Source organism: Danio rerio, chromosome 3 (genome assembly GCF_049306965.1).
Source record: "Danio rerio strain Tuebingen ecotype United States chromosome 3, GRCz12tu, whole genome shotgun sequence".
Taxonomy (NCBI): Eukaryota; Metazoa; Chordata; class Actinopteri; order Cypriniformes; family Danionidae; genus Danio; species Danio rerio.
Genome location: NC_133178.1, coordinates 60,585,021 through 60,603,549, shown reverse-complemented (window position 1 = coordinate 60,603,549; position 18,529 = coordinate 60,585,021). Strand labels below are relative to the sequence as shown.

Sequence of the window (18,529 nt, the reverse complement as noted above, 5' to 3'; positions counted from 1 at the left end):
AGTTTGATTTTGAGACTTCATAATTGGCCTGATTAATGTTAATACTGGCCTCTATCATTGTGCCAAATTATACAACTTTCCCGCATACGCCTATATGGGCTGCCATTCAAATCCGGCGGAAGAAACGGAAGAAGAAGAAGAAGAATAATAATAATAAATATAGCTGCAAGCAGCAATTAAGGGGCCAAGCACTTTTGGCCATAAGGTGGCGCTGCTCCAGACGTTTTTGAGTACTTTCAGGGCATGGGGTTGAAGATGTATACCATGTTTTGTAATGATATGTGAATGTGTTGGTAAAATATAGCATTTTTGGCCAAAATTCGAAATGGGCGACGCCCAAAATGGCTGACCTGTGAAAATCAGACATCATTCGACTCGGCATGCTCTGCCGGATGTAATGAGACCAGTTTCATGAGTTTCGGACGAAAGGTTGAGACGTTATAAGCCAAAAAGCAAGTTTTTAGTATCTCCGGACCACTAGAGGGCAGTGCGCCGAAACTCAGCAATTAACCTTAGACCCTAGTTGTCATAACACACACCAAGTTTGGTGTAAATCGGTGAATGCATTACAGAGATATCGCCTCAAGTCCATTTTCGCAAGTTCTACGTTAAATTAGTTCGTAAGTTAAACGAAAACGGTTGGTCTAATCAACTTGAATTCCATAACTTTTGGTTGGCATGGTCTGTAGATCATGTGATTCAATTTTGGTGAAAATCTGAGACACGGCCTAGGACGAGTTCGATCAAATAGGTTTTTCGAAAAATTTAAAATAGCGCGAAAAAAGTCATGACGGAAAATAACGTCATAGGGTGGGTTTGAATCGGACTGAGCCAAGGAATCAGAGGAAAAAAGAATTTTGATTGTAGCCCATTCGGTTCAAAAGTTATGATGATAAACATACGTGAAAGTTTGGACAAGTGGTGGCGCTAGAGAGTTTGATTTTGAGACTTCATAATTGGCCTGATTAATGTTAATACTGGCCTCTATCATTGTGCCAAATTATACAACTTTCCCGCATACGCCTATATGGGCTGCCATTCAAATCCGGCGGAAGAAACGGAAGAAGAAGAATAATAATAATAAATATAGCTGCAAGCAGCAATTAAGGGGCCAAGCACTATTGGCCATAAGGTGGCGCTGCTCCAGACGTTTTTGAGTACTTTCAGGGCATGGGGTTGAAGATGCATACCATGTTTTGTAATGATATGTGAATGTGTTGGTAAAATATAGCATTTTTGGCCAAAAATCGAAATGGGCGACGCCCAAAATGGCTGACCTGTGAAAATCAGACATCATTCGACTCGGCATGCTCTGCCGGATGTAATGAGACCAGTTTCATGAGTTTCGGACGAATGGTTGAGACGTTATAAGCCAAAAAGCAAGTTTTTAGTATCTCCGGACCACTAGGGGGCAGTGCGCCGAAACTCCGCAATTAACCTCAGACCCTAGTTGTCATAACACACACAAAGTTTGGTGTGAATCGGTGAATGCGTTACGGAGATATCTCCTCAAGTCCATTTTCGCAAGTTCTACGTTAAATTAGTTCGCAAGTTAAACGAAAACGGTTGGTCTAATCAACTTGAATTCCATAACTTTTGGTTGGCATGGTCTGTAGATCATGTGATTCAATTTTGGTGAAAATCGGAGACACGGCCTAGGACGAGTTCGATCAAATAGGTTTTTCGAAAAATTTAAAATAGCGCAAAAAAAATTCATGACGGAAAATGACGTCATAGGGTGGGTTTGAATCGGACTGAGCCAAGGAATCAGAGGAAAAAAGAATTTTGATTGTAGCCCATTCGGTTCAAAAGTTATCATGATAAACATACGTGAAAGTTTGGACAAGTGGTGGCGCTAGAGAGTTTGATTTTGAGACTTCATATTTGGCCTGATTAATGTTATTACTGGCCTCTATCATTGTGCCAAATTATACAACTTTCCCGCATACGCCTATATGGGCTGCCATTCAAATCCGGCGGAAGAAACGGAAGAAGAAGAAGAAGAATAATAATAATAATAATAATAAGAACACTAACGAAAGCAATAGGTGCCTACGCACCTACGGTGCTTGGCCCCTAATAATAATAATAATAAGAACACTAACGAAAGCAATAGGTGCCTACGCACCTACGGTGCTTGGCCCCTAATAATAAGAACACTAACGAAAGCAATAGGTGCCTACGCACCTACGGTGCTTGGCCCCTAATAATAATAATAAGAACACTAACGAAAGCAATAGGTGCCTACGCACCTACGGTGCTTGGCCCCTAATAATAAGAACACTAACGAAAGCAATAGGTGCCTACGCACCTACGGTGCTTGGCCCCTAAATATAGCTGCAAGCAGCAATTAAGGGGCCAAGCACTATTGGCCATAAGGTGGCGCTGCTCCAGACGTTTTTGAGTACTTTCAGGGCATGGGGTTGAAGATGCATACCATGTTTTGTAATGATATGTGAATGTGTTGGTAAAATATAGCATTTTTGGCCAAAAATCAAAATGGGCGACGCCCAAAATGGCTGACCTGTGAAAATCAGACATCATTCGACTCGGCATGCTCTGCCGGATGTAATGAGACCAGTTTCATGAGTTTCGGACGAATGGTTGAGACGTTATAAGCCAAAAAGCAAGTTTTTAGTATCTCCGGACCACTAGGGGGCAGTGCGCCGAAACTCCGCAATTAACCTCAGAACCTAGTTGTCATAACACACACCAAGTTTGGTGTGAATCGGTGAATGCGTTACAGAGATATCTCCTCAAGTCCATTTTCGCAAGTTCTACGTTAAATTAGTTCGCAAGTTAAACGAAAACGGTTGGTCTAATCAACTTGAATTCCATAACTTTTGGTTGGCATGGTCTGTAGATCATGTGATTCAATTTTGGTGAAAATCGGAGACACGGCCTAGGACGAGTTCGATCAAATAGGTTTTTCGAAAAATTTAAAATAGCGCAAAAAAATTCATGACGGAAAATGACGTCATAGGGTGGGTTTGAATCGGACTGAGCTAAGGAATCAGAGGAAAAAAGAATTTTGATTGTAGCCCATTCGGTTCAAAAGTTATCATGATAAACATACGTGAAAGTTTGGACAAGTGGTGGCGCTAGAGAGTTTGATTTTGAGACTTCATATTTGGCCTGATTAATGTTAATACTGGCCTCTATCATTGTGCCAAATTATACAACTTTCCCGCATACGCCTATATGGGCTGCCATTCAAATCCGGCGGAAGAAACGGAAGAAGAAGAAGAAGAAGAATAATAATAATAATAATAAATATAGCCGCAAGCGGCGATTAACGGGGTTCGAGCATTTGGCAACCTAATTGCCATTTAGGCAATTTAGATGTAGGACAACCCAACATTTAAGGCTGAACCAAAAGAAATCCATGATGGAATGTAATAAATGGAAAAAATAAAAAGCCTACATAAATGAAGTGGTAACCTGGGACTAAATCAGCTTTTAAATGCAATAACAGAGTTTATGCCATGTCAAGATGTGATTCAGAATGATCTTTAATGGAAATTTAGTGACTTTAAACCAACATTATGAGGTGTTGAGCTGTCATCTAGTGGTTTATATTAGTAATGCATGTTTATATCCTTTGTGGAAGCATATGAACACACTCTGCTCTTTAGATAAATATATCAAGCTCATTTATGCACAAAAGTTCAATTGTTTTTCATAATTACTGATTTAGACAGTCCAGACATTTGTACAACACTGATTTTGTTCAGTTTAAGCAAAAAAGCAGGGACGAGTTCCTAAAAGTATTGTTTAAAATAATGGTGAATAATAAATTGATGGTTATAGTTACAGCAGTGGATTTCATGCCAAAGTGATCAGAATGTGCAGGCCTGTCATATGATATCTCAGATCAAGTATATTTGTGAAAAGCTGTCTACAATAAACACATATTATACAAATTATGGTCAAATAGCAATGGAAATTAGTGTTTTTGAGGCCTTTTCTACTGTTATACCGCCACCTATTGACCTATCTTCACAAAATTTTGCATGCTTGTTAAGAATCACATCTCAGATGTGCATACCTGATTTCACGAAGTTTTCAGTTTTCCTTATGCATTTACATGCATTTAGGTCAATATAAGACACACCCCTTTTGTAAATGAGCCATTTATAGCTCCCAAAAGAGGAAAGTTCAACTCATTTCAATAACTTTTGATCTGCTCAGTTCAGAGATTCATACAACACTGGTTTCGTGGTGATTGAGCGAAAAACCAGGGACTAGTTCGCAAAAGTAGTTTTTTCATATATTAATTAATATTTAATGAACATATTGAGTGACATCAGTGGTTTTCGTGTCAGACTGTTCGGTATGAGCAGCCCTATTATATGATATGTATCTTGTGTGGCTGTGCAAAACTTTGTGTAATAACCAATCAATTACAACCTCAAAAAACACAAAATCGCCCCCTAGTGGCGGATTTCTTTTAAAATTCTTACAGACCTCTAGGACCATGAGTCGAACATGCCCACTGAGTTTCGTTTTGATCACTCATCGTTAACCTAGTTTAATGGCTGTTTAATCTTAATTGGCTAATGGCGGCCATGTTTTTTGAGATATGCCAATGTCCTTATAGTATGTCATGACACGTTAGACAAAGACACTGCATGCCAAATTTCAAGCTGATTGGACTAATGGTTGTGAGGTTAGAGTCATTTTTAAGTTTTTTAGGCTTTATAGCGCCACCTTGAGGCCAAAGTTTGCGGGTTTTGCACTGTGACCTCAAATTGACCTTATACATGTGTGTACCAACTTTGATGAAGATATCTCAATCCGTTCAAAAGTTACAGCTACAATTAGCTTTTAGCTTACATTAGCATGTTACGTTCTTGTGTACGGTTTCGCGTGAAATCAACATTTCAACTTTCTTTCAATAACTTTTGCTATTCAGTGTCCAGAGAACATTTCTACACTGGTTTGGTTCAGATTGGGTGAAAACCCAAGGACTAGTTCGCAAAAGTAGGTGTCGGACAAATCGCGATGTAGCGGAAAAACGGTGCGTCGTAGAGAAAATCTGAGTCACTCCACTTTTGTTCGTGCTGACGCAAGGATTCCAAATATGTAAAGTTTTTGAGCCTACGACAAACGGTTTAGAAATGGCGGCCAAATTACTAAATTTTTTTTGTTTTTAGCGCTGTAGCGCCACCTATGGCCCGATTTTGACGAGCCTTTGGATCTGAGTAGCGGTGAGGAGTACTACCATCTGACCAAGTTTGAAGCCAATAGGCCTTACGGTTTGGCCTGGGCAATAGTGATTATGGCAGAAGTAAAATAATAATAATAATAATAATAATAATAATAATAAAAATTCTTACAAAAACAATAGGGTTTCAGCGCTTCGCGCTCGAACCCCTAATAATAATAAGAACACTAACGAAAGCAATAGGTGCCTACGCACCTACGGTGCTTGGCCCCTAATAATAAGAACACTAACGAAAGCAATAGGTGCCTACGCACCTACGGTGCTTGGCCCCTAATAATAATAATAATAATAAGAACACTAACGAAAGCAATAGGTGCCTACGCACCTACGGTGCTTGGCCCCTAATAATAATAATAATAAGAACACTAACGAAAGCAATAGGTGCCTACGCACCTACGGTGCTTGGCCCCTAATAAATATAGCTGCAAGCAGCAATTAAGGGGCCAAGCACTATTGGCCATAAGGTGGCGCTGCTCCAGACGTTTTTGAGTACTTTCAGGGCATGGGGTTGAAGATGCATACCATGTTTTGTAATGATATGTGAATGTGTTTGTAAAATATAGCATTTTTGGCCAAAAATCGAAATGGGCGACGCCCAAAATGGCTGACCTGTGAAAATCAGACATCATTCGACTCTGCATGCTCTGCCGGATGTAATGAGACCAGTTTCATGAGTTTCGGACGAAAGGTTGAGACGTTATAAGCCAAAAAGCAAGTTTTTAGTATCTCCGGACCACTAGGGGGCAGTGCGCCGAAACTCCGCAATTAACCTTAGACCCTAGTTGTCATAACACACACCAAGTTTGGTGTGAATCGGTGAATGCGTTACAGAGATATCGCCTCAAGTCCATTTTCGCAAGTTCTACGTTAAATTAGTTCGCAAGTTAAACGTAAACGGTTGGTCTAATCAACTTGAATTCCATAACTTTTGGTTGGCATGGTCTGTAGATCATGTGATTCAATTTTGGTGAAAATCGGAGACACGGCCTAGGACGAGTTCGATCAAATAGGTTTTTCGAAAAATTTAAAATAGCGCGAAAAATTTCATGACGGAAAATGACGTCATAGGGTGCATTCGAATCGGACTGAGCCAAGGAATCAGAGGAAAAAAGAATTTTGATTGTAGCCCATTCGGTTCAAAAGTTATGATGATAAACATACGTGAAAGTTTGGACAAGTGGTGGCGCTAGAGAGTTTGATTTTGAGACTTCATAATTGGCCTGATTAATGTTAATACTGGCCTCTATCATTGTGCCAAATTATACAACTTTCCCGCATACGCCTATATGGGCTGCCATTCAAATCCGGCGGAAGAAACGGAAGAAGAAGAAGAAGAAGAAGAAGAAGAAGAATAATAATAATAATAATAATAATAAATATAGCTGCAAGCAGCAATTAAGGGGCCAAGCACTATTGGCCATAAGGTGGCGCTGCTCCAGACGTTTTTGAGTACTTTCAGGGCATGGGGTTGAAGATGCATACCATGTTTTATAATGATATGTGAATGTGTTGGTAAAATATAGCATTTTTGGCCAAAAATCGAAATGGGCGACGCCCAAAATGGCTGACCTGTGAAAATCAGACATCATTCGACTCGGCATGCTCTGCCGGATGTAATGAGACCAGTTTCATGAGTTTCGGACGAAAGGTTGAGACGTTATAAGCCAAAAAGCAAGTTTTTAGTATCTCCGGACCACTAGGGGGCAGTGCGCCGAAACTCCGCAATTAACCTTAGACCCTAGTTGTCATAACACACACCAAGTTTGGTGTGAATCGGTGAATGCGTTAGGGAGATATCGCCTCAAGTCCATTTTCGCAAGTTCTTTGTTAAATTAGTTCGTAAGTTAAACGAAAACGGTTGGTCTAATCAACTTGAATTCCATAACTTTTGGTTGGCATGGTCTGTAGATCATGTGATTCAATTTTGGTGAAAATCGGAGACACGGCCTAGGACGAGTTCGATCAAATAGGTTTTTCGAAAAATTTAAAATAGCGCGAAAAAAGTCATGACGGAAAATGACGTCATAGGGTGGGTTTGAATCGGACTGAGCCAAGGAATCAGAGGAAAAAAGAATTTTGATTGTAGCCCATTCGGTTCAAAAGTTATGATTATAAACATACGTGAAAGTTTGGACAAGTGGTGGCGCTAGAGAGTTTGATTTTGAGACTTCATATTTGGCCTGATTAATGTTAATACTGGCCTCTATCATTGTGCCAAATTATACAACTTTCCCGCATACGCCTATATGGGCTGCCATTCAAATCCGGCGGAAGAAACGGAAGAAGAAGAAGAATAATAATAATAATAATAATAATAATAATAAGAACACTAACGAAAGCAATAGGTGCCTACACACCTACGGTGCTTGGCCCCTAATAAGAACACTAACGAAAGCAATAGGTGCCTACGCACCTACGGTGCTTGGCCCCTAATAATAATAATAAGAACACTAACGAAAGCAATAGGTGCCTACGCACCTACGGTGCTTGGCCCCTAATAATAAATATAGCTGCAAGCAGCAATTAAGGGGCCAAGCACTATTGGCCATAAGGTGGCGCTGCTCCAGATGTTTTTGAGTACTTTCAGGGCATGGGGTTGAAGATGCATACCATGTTTTGTAATGATATGTGAATGTGTTGGTAAAATATAGCATTTTTGGCCAAAAATCGAAATGGGGGACGCCCAAAATGGCTGACCTGTGAAAATCAGACATCATTCGACTCGGCATGCTCTGCCGGATGTAATGAGACCAGTTTCATGAGTTTTGGACGAAAGGTTGAGACGTTATAAGCCAAAAAGCAAGTTTTTAGTATCTCCGGACCACTAGGGGGCAGTGCGCCAAAACTCCGCAATTAACCTTAGACCCTAGTTGTCGTAACACACACCAAGTTTGGTGTGAATCGGTGAATGCGTTACAGAGATATCGCCTCAAGTCCATTTTCGCAAGTTCTACGTTAAATTAGTTCGTAAGTTAAACGAAAACGGTTGGTCTAATCAACTTGAATTCCATAACTTTTGGTTGGCATGGTCTGTAGATCATGTGATTCAATTTTGGTGAAAATCGGAGACACGGCCTAGGACGAGTTCGATCAAATAGGTTTTTCAAAAAATTTAAAATAGCGCGAAAAAAGTCATGACGGAAAATGACGTCATAGGGTGGGTTTGAATCGGACTGAGCCAAGGAATCAGAGGAAAAAAGAATTTTGATTGTAGCCCATTCGGTTCAAAAGTTATGATGATAAACATACGTGAAAGTTTGGACAAGTGGTGGCGCTAGAGAGTTTGATTTTGAGACTTCATAATTAGCCTGATTAATGTTAATACTGGCCTCTATCATTGTGCCAAATTATACAACTTTCCCGCATACGCCTATATGGGCTGCCATTCAAATCCGGCGGAAGAAACGGAAGAAGAAGAAGAAGAAGAAGAAGAATAATAATAATAAATATAGCTGCAAGCAGCAATTAAGGGGCCAAGCACTATTGGCCATAAGGTGGCGCTGCTCCAGACGTTTTTGAGTACTTTCAGGGCATGGGGTTGAAGATGCATACCATGTTTTATAATGATATGTGAATGTGTTGGTAAAATATAGCATTTTTGGCCAAAAATCGAAATGGGTGACGCCCAAAATGGCTGACCTGTGAAAATCAGACATCATTCGACTCGGCATGCTCTGCCGGATGTAATGAGACCAGTTTCATGAGTTTCGGACGAAAGGTTGAGACGTTATAAGCCAAAAAGCAAGTTTTTAGTATCTCCGGACCACTAGGGGGCAGTGCGCCGAAACTCCGCAATTAACCTTAGACCCTAGTTGTCATAACACACACCAAGTTTGGTGTGAATCGGTGAATGCATTACAGAGATATCGCCTCAAGTCCATTTTCGCAAGTTCTTTGTTAAATTAGTTCGTAAGTTAAACGAAAACGGTTGGTCAAATCAACTTGAATTCCATAACTTTTGGTTGGCATGGTCTGTAGATCATGTGATTCAATTTTGGTGAAAATCGGAGACACGGCCTAGGACGAGTTCGATCAAATAGGTTTTTTGAAAAATTTAAAATAGCGCGAAAAAAGTCATGACGGAAAATGACGTCATAGGGTGGGTTTGAATCGGACTGAGCCAAGGAATCAGAGGAAAAAAGAATTTTGATTGTAGCCCATTCGGTTCAAAAGTTATGATGATAAACATACGTGAAAGTTTGGACAAGTGGTGGCGCTAGAGAGTTTGATTTTGAGACTTCATATTTGGCCTGATTAATGTTAATACTGGCCTCTATCATTGTGCCAAATTATACAACTTTCCCGCATACGCCTATATGGGCTGCCATTCAAATCCGGCGGAAGAAACGGAAGAAGAAGAAGAAGAATAATAATAATAATAATAATAAGAACACTAACGAAAGCAATAGGTGCCTACGCACCTACGGTGCTTGGCCCCTAATAAATATAGCTGCAAGCAGCAATTAAGGGGCCAAGCACTTTTGACCAAAAGGTGGCGCTGCTCCAGAAGTTTTTAAGGACTTCAGGGCATGGGGTTGAAGATGCATACCATGTATTGTAATGATATGTGAATGTGTTGGTAAAATATAGCATTTTTGACCAAAAATCGAAATGGGCGACGCCCAAAATGGCTGACCTGTAAAAATCAGACATCGTTCGACTTGACATGTTCTGCCGGATGTAATGAGACCAATTTTATCAGTTTCGAACGAACGGTTGAGATGTTATAAGCCAAAAAAGCAAGTTTTTTGTATCTCCGGACCACTAGGGGGCAGTGCACCAAAACTCCGCATATAACCTCAAACCCTAGTTGTCATAACACACACCAAGTTTGGTGTGAATCGGTGAGAGCGTTACGGAGATATCGCCTAAAGTCCATTTTTGCAAGTTCTACGTTAAATTTGATTGCAAATTAAATGAAAACGGTTGGTCTAATCAACTTGAATTCCATAACTTTTGGTTGGCATGGTCTGTAGATCATGTTATTCAATTTTGGTGATAATCGGAGAAACGGCCTAGGACGAGTTCGATCAAATAGGTTTTTCGAATAATTTAAAATAGCGCGAAAAAATTCATGACGGAAAATGACGTCATAGGGTGCGTTTGAATCGGACTGAGCCAAGGAATCAGGGGAAAAAAGAATTTTGATTGTAGCCCATTTGGTTCAAAAGTTATCATGATAAACATACATGAACGTTTGGACAAGTGGTGGCGCTAGAGAGTTTGATTTTGAGACTTCATATTTGGTATGATTATTGTTAATACTGTCCTCTATCATTGTGCCAGATGCTTACCATGTTTTGTAATGATATGTGAATATGTTGGTAAAATATAGCATTTTTGGCCAAAAATCAAAATGGGCGACGCCCAAAATGGCTGACCTGTGAAAATCAGACATCATTCGACTCGGCATGCTCTGCCGGATGTAATGAGACCAGTTTTATGAGTTTCGTACGAAAGGTTGAGATGTTATAAGCAAAAAAGCAAGTTTTTTGTATCTCCGGACCACTAGGGGGCAGTGCGCCGAAACTCAGCAATTAACCTTAGACCCTAGTTGTCATAACACACACCAAGTTTGGTGTGAATCGGTGAATGCGTTACAGAGATATCGCCTCAAGTCCATTTTCGCAAGTTCTACGTTAAATTAGTTCGTAAGTTAAACAAAAACGGTTGGTCTAATCAACTTGAATTCCATAACTTTTGGTTGGCATGGTCTGTAGATCATGTGATTCAATTTTGGTGAAAATCAGAGACACGGCCTAGGACGAGTTCGATCAAATAGGTTTTTCGAAAAATTTTAAATAGCGCGAAAAAATTCATAACGGAAAATGACTTCATAGGGTGGGTTTGAATCGGACTGAGCCAAGGAATCAGAGGAAAAAAGAATTTTGATTGTAGCCCATTGGGTTCAAAAGTTATGATGATAAACATACGTGAAAGTTTGGACAAGTGGTGGCGCTAGAGAGTTTGATTTTGAGACTTCATAATTGGCCTGATTAATGTTAATACTGGCCTCTATCATTGTGCCAAATTATACAACTTTCCCGCATACGCCTATATGGGCTGCCATTCAAATCCGGCGGAAGAAACGGAAGAAGAATAATAATAATAAATATAGCTGCAAGCAGCAATTAAGGGGCCAAGCACTATTGGCCATAAGGTGGCGCTGCTCCAGACGTTTTTGAGTACTTTCAGGGCATGGGGTTGAAGATGCATACCATGTTTTGTAATGATATGTGAATGTGTTGGTAAGATATAGCATTTTTGGCCAAAAATCGAAATGGGCGACGCCCAAAATGGCTGACCTGTGAAAATCAGACATCATTCGACTCGGCATGCTCTGCCGGATGTAATGAGACCAGTTTCATGAGTTTCGGACGAAAGGTTGAGACGTTGTAAGCCAAAAAACAAGTTTTTAGCATCTCTGGACCACTAGGGGGCAGTGCGCCGAAACTCCGCAATTAACCTCAGACCCTAGTTGTCATAACACACACCAAGTTTGGTGTGAATCGGTGAATGCGTTACAGAGATATCGCCTCAAGTCCATTTTCGCAAGTTCTACATTAAATTAGTTCGTAAGTTAAAAGAAAACGGTTGGTCTAATCAACTTGAATTCCATAACTTTTGGTTGGCATGGTCTGTAGATCATGTGATTAAATTTTGGTAAAAATCGGAGACACGGCCTAGGACGAGTTCGATCAAATAGGTTTTTCGAAAAATTTAAAATAGCGCGAAAAAATTCATGACGGAAAATGACGTCATAGGGTGGGTTTGAATCGGACTGAGCCAAGGAATCAGAGGAAAAAAGAATTTTGATTGTAGCCCATTCGGTTCAAAAGTTATGATGATAAACATACATGAAAGTTTGGACAAGTGGTGGCGCTAGAGAGTTTGATTTTGAGACTTCATAATTGGCCTGATTAATGTTAATACTGGCCTCTATCATTGTGCCAAATTATACAACTTTCCCGCATACGCCTATATGGGCTGCCATTCAAATCCGGCGGAAGAAACGGAAGAAGAATAATAATAATAATAATAATAAGAACACTAACGAAAGCAATAGGTGCCTACGCACCTACGGTGCTTGGCCCCTAAATATAGCTGCAAGCAGCAATTAAGGGGCCAAGCACTATTGGCCATAAGGTGGCGCTGCTCCAGACGTTTTTGAGTACTTTCAGGGCATGGGGTTGAAGATGCATACCATGTTTTGTAATGATATGTGAATGTGTTGGTAAAATATAGCATTTTTGGACAAAAATCGAAATGGGCGACGCCCAAAATGGCTGACCTGTGAAAATCAGACATCATTCGACTCGGCATGCTCTGCCGAATGTAATGAGACCAGTTTCATGAGTTTCGGACGAAAGGTTGAGACGTTATAAGCCAAAAAGCAAGTTTTTAGTATCTCCGGACCACTAGGGGGCAGTGTGCCGAAACTCCGCAATTAACCTTAGACCCTAGTTGTCATAACACACACCAAGTTTGGTGTGAATCGGTGAATGCGTTACAGAGATATCGCCTCAAGTCCATTTTCGCAAGTTCTACGTTAAATTAGTTCGCAAGTTAAACGAAAACGGTTGGTCTAATCAACTTGAATTCCATAACTTTTGGTTGGCATGGTCTGTAGATCATGTGATTAAATTTTGGTGACAATCGGAGACACGGCCTAGGACGAGTTCGATCAAATAGGTTTTGCGAAAAATTTAAAATAGCGCGAAAAAAGTCATGACGGAAAATGACGTCATAGGGTGTGTTTGAATTGGACTGAGCCAAGGAATCAGAGGAAAAAAGAATTTTGATTGTAGCCCATTCGGTTCAAAAGTTATGATGATAAACATACGTGAAAGTTTGGACAAGTGGTGGCGCTAGAGAGTTTGATTTTGAGACTTCATAATTGGCCTGATTAATGTTAATACTGGCCTCTATCATTGTGCCAAATTATACAACTTTCCCGCATACGCCTATATGGGCTGCCATTCAAATCCGGCGGAAGAAACGGAAGAAGAAGAAGAAGAATAATAATAATAATAATAATAATAATAAGAACACTAACGAAAGCAATAGGTGCCTACGCACCTACGGTGCTTGGCCCCTAATAATAAGAACACTAACGAAAGCAATAGGTGCCTACGCACCTACGGTGCTTGGCCCCTAATAATAATAATAAGAACACTAACGAAAGCAATAGGTGCCTACGCACCTACGGTGCTTGGCCCCTAATAATAAGAACACTAACGAAAGCAATAGGTGCCTACGCACCTACGGTGCTTGGCCCCTAAATATAGCTGCAAGCAGCAATTAAGGGGCCAAGCACTATTGGCCATAAGGTGGCGCTGCTCCAGACGTTTTTGAGTACTTTCAGGGCATGGGGTTGAAGATGCATACCATGTTTTGTAATGATATGTGAATGTGTTGGTAAAATATAGCATTTTTGGCCAAAAATCGAAATGGGCGACGCCCAAAATGGCTGACCTGTGAAAATCAGACATCATTCGACTCGGCATGCTCTGCCGGATGTAATGAGACCAGTTTCATGAGTTTCGGACGAAAGGTTGAGACGTTATAAGCCAAAAAGCAAGCTTTTAGTATCTCCGGACCACTAGGGGGCAGTGCGCCGAAACTCCGTAATTAACCTTAGACCCTAGATGTCATAACACACACCAAGTTTGGTGTGAATCGGTGAATGCATTACAGAGATATCTCCTCAAGTCCATTTTCGCAAGTTCTACGTTAAATTAGTTTGCAAGTTAAACGAAAACGGTTGGTCTAATCAACTTGAATTCCATAACTTTTGGTTGGCATGGTCTGTAGATCATGTGATTCAATTTTGGTGAAAATCGGAGACACGGCCTAGGACGAGTTCGATCAAATAGGTTTTTCGAAAAATTTAAAATAGCGCGAAAAAATTCATGACGGAAAATGACGTCATAGGGTGGGTTTGAATCGGACTGAGCCAAGGAATCAGAAGAAAAAAGAATTTTGATTGTAGCCCATTCGGTTCAAAAGTTATGATGATAAATGTATGTGAAAGTTTGGACAAGTGGTGGCGCTAGAGAGTTTGATTTTGGGACTTCATATTTGGCCTGATTAATGTTAATACTGGCCTCTATCATTGTGCCAGATGCATACCATGTTTTGTAATAATATGTGAATATGTTGGTAAAATATAGCATTTTTGGCCTAAAATCAAAATGGGCGACGCCCAAAATGGCTGACCTGTGAAAATCAGACATCATTTGACTCGACATGCTCTGCCGGATGTAATGAGACCAGTTTTATGAGTTTCGGACGAAAGGTTGAGATGTTATAAGCCAAAAAGCAAGTTTTTTATATCTCCGGACCACTAGGCGGCAGTGCGCCGAAACTCTGCCTGTAACCTCAGACCCTAGTTGTCATAACACACACCAAGTTTGGTGTGAATCGGTGAATGCGTTACGGAGATATCGTCTCAAGTCCGTTTTCGCAAGTCCTTCGTTAAATTTGATCGCAAGTTAAACAAAAACGGTTGGTCAAATCAACTTGAATTCCATAACTTTTGGTTGGCATGGTCTGTAGATCATGTGATTCAATTTTGGTGAAAATCGGAGAAATGGCCTAGGACGAGTTCGATCAAATAGGTTTTTCGAAAAATTTAAAATAGCGCGAAAAAATTCCTGACGGAAAATGACGTCATAGGGTGCATTTGAATCGGACTGAGCCAAGGAATCAGAGAAAAAAAGAAATTTGATTGTAGCCCATTCGGTTCAAAAGTTATGATGATAAACGTATGTGAAAGTTTGGACAAGTGGTGGCGCTAGAGAGTTTGATTTTGAGACTTCATGTTTGGTCTGATTAATGTTAATACTGTCCTCTATCATTGTGCCAAATTATACAACTTTCCCGCATACGCCTATATGGGCTGCCATTCAAATCCGGCGGAAGAAACGGAAGAAGAATAATAATAATAAATATAGCTGCAAGCAGCAATTAAGGGGCCAAGCACTATTGGCCATAAGGTGGCGCTGCTCCAGACGTTTTTGAGTACTTTCAGGGCATGGGGTTGAAGATGCATACCATGTTTTGTAATGATATGTGAATGTGTTGGTAAAATATAGCATTTTTGGCCAAAAATCGAAATGGGCGACGCCCAAAATGGCTGACCTGTGAAAATCAGACATCATTCGACTCGGCATGCTCTGCCGAATGTAATGAGACCAGTTTCATGAGTTTCGGACGAAAGGTTGAGACGTTATAAGCCAAAAAGAAAGTTTTTAGTATCTCCGGACCACTAGGGGACAGTGCGCCGAAACTCCGTAATTAACCTTAGACCCTAGTTGTCATAACACACACCAAGTTTGGTGTGAATCGGTGAATGCGTTACAGAGATATCGCCTCAAGTCCATTTTTGCAAGTTCTACGTTAAATTAGTTCGCAAGTTAAACGAAAACGGTTGGTCTAATCAACTTGAATTCCATAACTTTTGGTTGGCATGGTCTGTAGATCATGTGATTAAATTTTGGTGAAAATCGGAGACACGGCCTAGGACGAGTTCGATCAAATAGGTTTTGCGAAAAATTTAAAATAGCGCGAAAAAAGTCATGACGGAAAATGACGTCATAGGGTGCGTTTGAATTGGACTGAGCCAAGGAATCAGAGGAAAAAAGAATTTTGATTGTAGCCCATTCGGTTCAAAAGTTATGATGATAAACATACGTGAAAGTTTGGACAAGTGGTGGCGCTAGAGAGTTTGATTTTGAGACTTCATAATTGGCCTGATTAATGTTAATACTGGCCTCTATTATTGTGCCAAATTATACAACTTTCCCGCATACGCCTATATGGGCTGCCATTCAAATCCGGCGGAAGAAACGGAAGAAGAAGAAGAATAATAATAATAAATATAGCTGCAAGCAGCAATTAAGGGGCCAAGCACTATTGGCCATAAGGTGGCGCTGCTCCAGACGTTTTTGAGTACTTTCAGGGCATGGGGTTGAAGATGCATACCATGTTTTATAATGATATGTGAATGTGTTGGTAAAATATAGCATTTTTGGCCAAAAATCGAAATGGGTGACGCCCAAAATGGCTGACCTGTGAAAATCAGACATCATTCGACTCGGCATGCTCTGCCGGATGTAATGAGACCAGTTTCATGAGTTTCGGACGAAAGGTTGAGACGTTATAAGCCAAAAAGCAAGTTTTTAGTATCTCCGGACCACTAGGGGGCAGTGCGCCGAAACTCCGCAATTAACCTTAGACCCTAGTTGTCATAACACACACCAAGTTTGGTGTGAATCGGTGAATGCATTACAGAGATATCGCCTCAAGTCCATTTTCGCAAGTTCTTTGTTAAATTAGTTCGTAAGTTAAACGAAAACGGTTGGTCAAATCAACTTGAATTCCATAACTTTTGGTTGGCATGGTCTGTAGATCATGTGATTCAATTTTGGTGAAAATCGGAGACACGGCCTAGGACGAGTTCGATCAAATAGGTTTTTTGAAAAATTTAAAATAGCGCGAAAAAAGTCATGACGGAAAATGACGTCATAGGGTGGGTTTGAATCGGACTGAGCCAAGGAATCAGAGGAAAAAAGAATTTTGATTGTAGCCCATTCGGTTCAAAAGTTATGATGATAAACATACGTGAAAGTTTGGACAAGTGGTGGCGCTAGAGAGTTTGATTTTGAGACTTCATATTTGGCCTGATTAATGTTAATACTGGCCTCTATCATTGTGCCAAATTATACAACTTTCCCGCATACGCCTATATGGGCTGCCATTCAAATCCGGCGGAAGAAACGGAAGAAGAAGAATAATAATAATAATAATAATAATAATAATAAGAACACTAACGAAAGCAATAGGTGCCTACGCACCTACGGTGCTTGGCCCCTAATAATAATAATAATAATAAGAACACTAACGAAAGCAATAGGTGCCTACGCACCTACGGTGCTTGGCCCCTAAATATAGCTGCAAGCAGCAATTAAGGGGCCAAGCACTATTGGCCATAAGGTGGCGCTGCTCCAGACGTTTTTGAGTACTTTCAGGGCATGGGGTTGAAGATGCATACCATGTTTTGTAATGATATGTGAATGTGTTGGTAAAATATAGCATTTTTGGCCAAAAATCAAAATGGGCGACGCCCAAAATGGCTGACCTGTGAAAATCAGACATCATTCGACTCGGCATGCTCTGCCGGATGTAATGAGACCAGTTTCATGAGTTTCGGACGAATGGTTGAGACGTTATAAGCCAAAAAGCAAGTTTTTAGTATCTCCGGACCACTAGGGGGCAGTGCGCCGAAACTCCGCAATTAACCTCAGAACCTAGTTGTCATAACACACACCAAGTTTGGTGTGAATCGGTGAATGCGTTACAGAGATATCTCCTCAAGTCCATTTTCGCAAGTTCTACGTTAAATTAGTTCGCAAGTTAAACGAAAACGGTTGGTCTAATCAACTTGAATTCCATAACTTTTGGTTGGCATGGTCTGTAGATCATGTGATTCAATTTTGGTGAAAATCGGAGACACGGCCTAGGACGAGTTCGATCAAATAGGTTTTTCGAAAAATTTAAAATAGCGCAAAAAAATTCATGACGGAAAATGACGTCATAGGGTGGGTTTGAATCGGACTGAGCTAAGGAATCAGAGGAAAAAAGAATTTTGATTGTAGCCCATTCGGTTCAAAAGTTATCATGATAAACATACGTGAAAGTTTGGACAAGTGGTGGCGCTAGAGAGTTTGATTTTGAGACTTCATATTTGGCCTGATTAATGTTAATACTGGCCTCTATCATTGTGCCAAATTATACAACTTTCCCGCATACGCCTATATGGGCTGCCATTCAAATCCGGCGGAAGAAACGGAAGAAGAAGAAGAAGAAGAATAATAATAATAATAAATATAGCTGCAAGCAGCAATTAAGGGGCCAAGCACTATTGGCCATAAGGTGGCGCTGCTTCAGACGTTTTTGAGTACTTTCAGGGCATGGGGTTGAAGATGCATACCATGTTTTGTATTGATATGTGAATGTGTTGGTAAAATATAGCATTTTTGGCCAAAAATCAAAATGGGCGACGCCCAAAATGGCTGACCTGGGAAAATCAGACATCATTCGACTCGGCATGCTCTGCCGGATGTAATGAGACCAGTTTCATGAGTTTCGGACGAAAGGTTGAGACGTTATAAGCCAAAAAGCAAGTTTTTAGTATCTCTGGACCACTAGGGGGCAGTGCGCCGAAACTCCGCAATGAACCTTAGACCCTAGTTGTCATAACACACACCAAGTTTGGTGTGAATCGGTGAATGCATTACA

General features: G+C 40.5%; 1 protein-coding gene and 1 long non-coding RNA gene across 3 annotated transcripts in view; both read left to right on the top strand.

The window, feature by feature from the left end:
- Positions 1 to 18,529, top strand: part of rnf213a (ring finger protein 213a) — a 194,618-nt gene that overhangs the window by 125,375 nt on the left and 50,714 nt on the right.
- Positions 11,697 to 17,864, top strand: LOC141381311 (uncharacterized). The gene is made up of 3 exons (XR_012401269.1): positions 11,697 to 13,418; positions 13,478 to 15,771; positions 17,771 to 17,864. It is a non-coding gene; the product is annotated as an uncharacterized lncRNA (long non-coding RNA).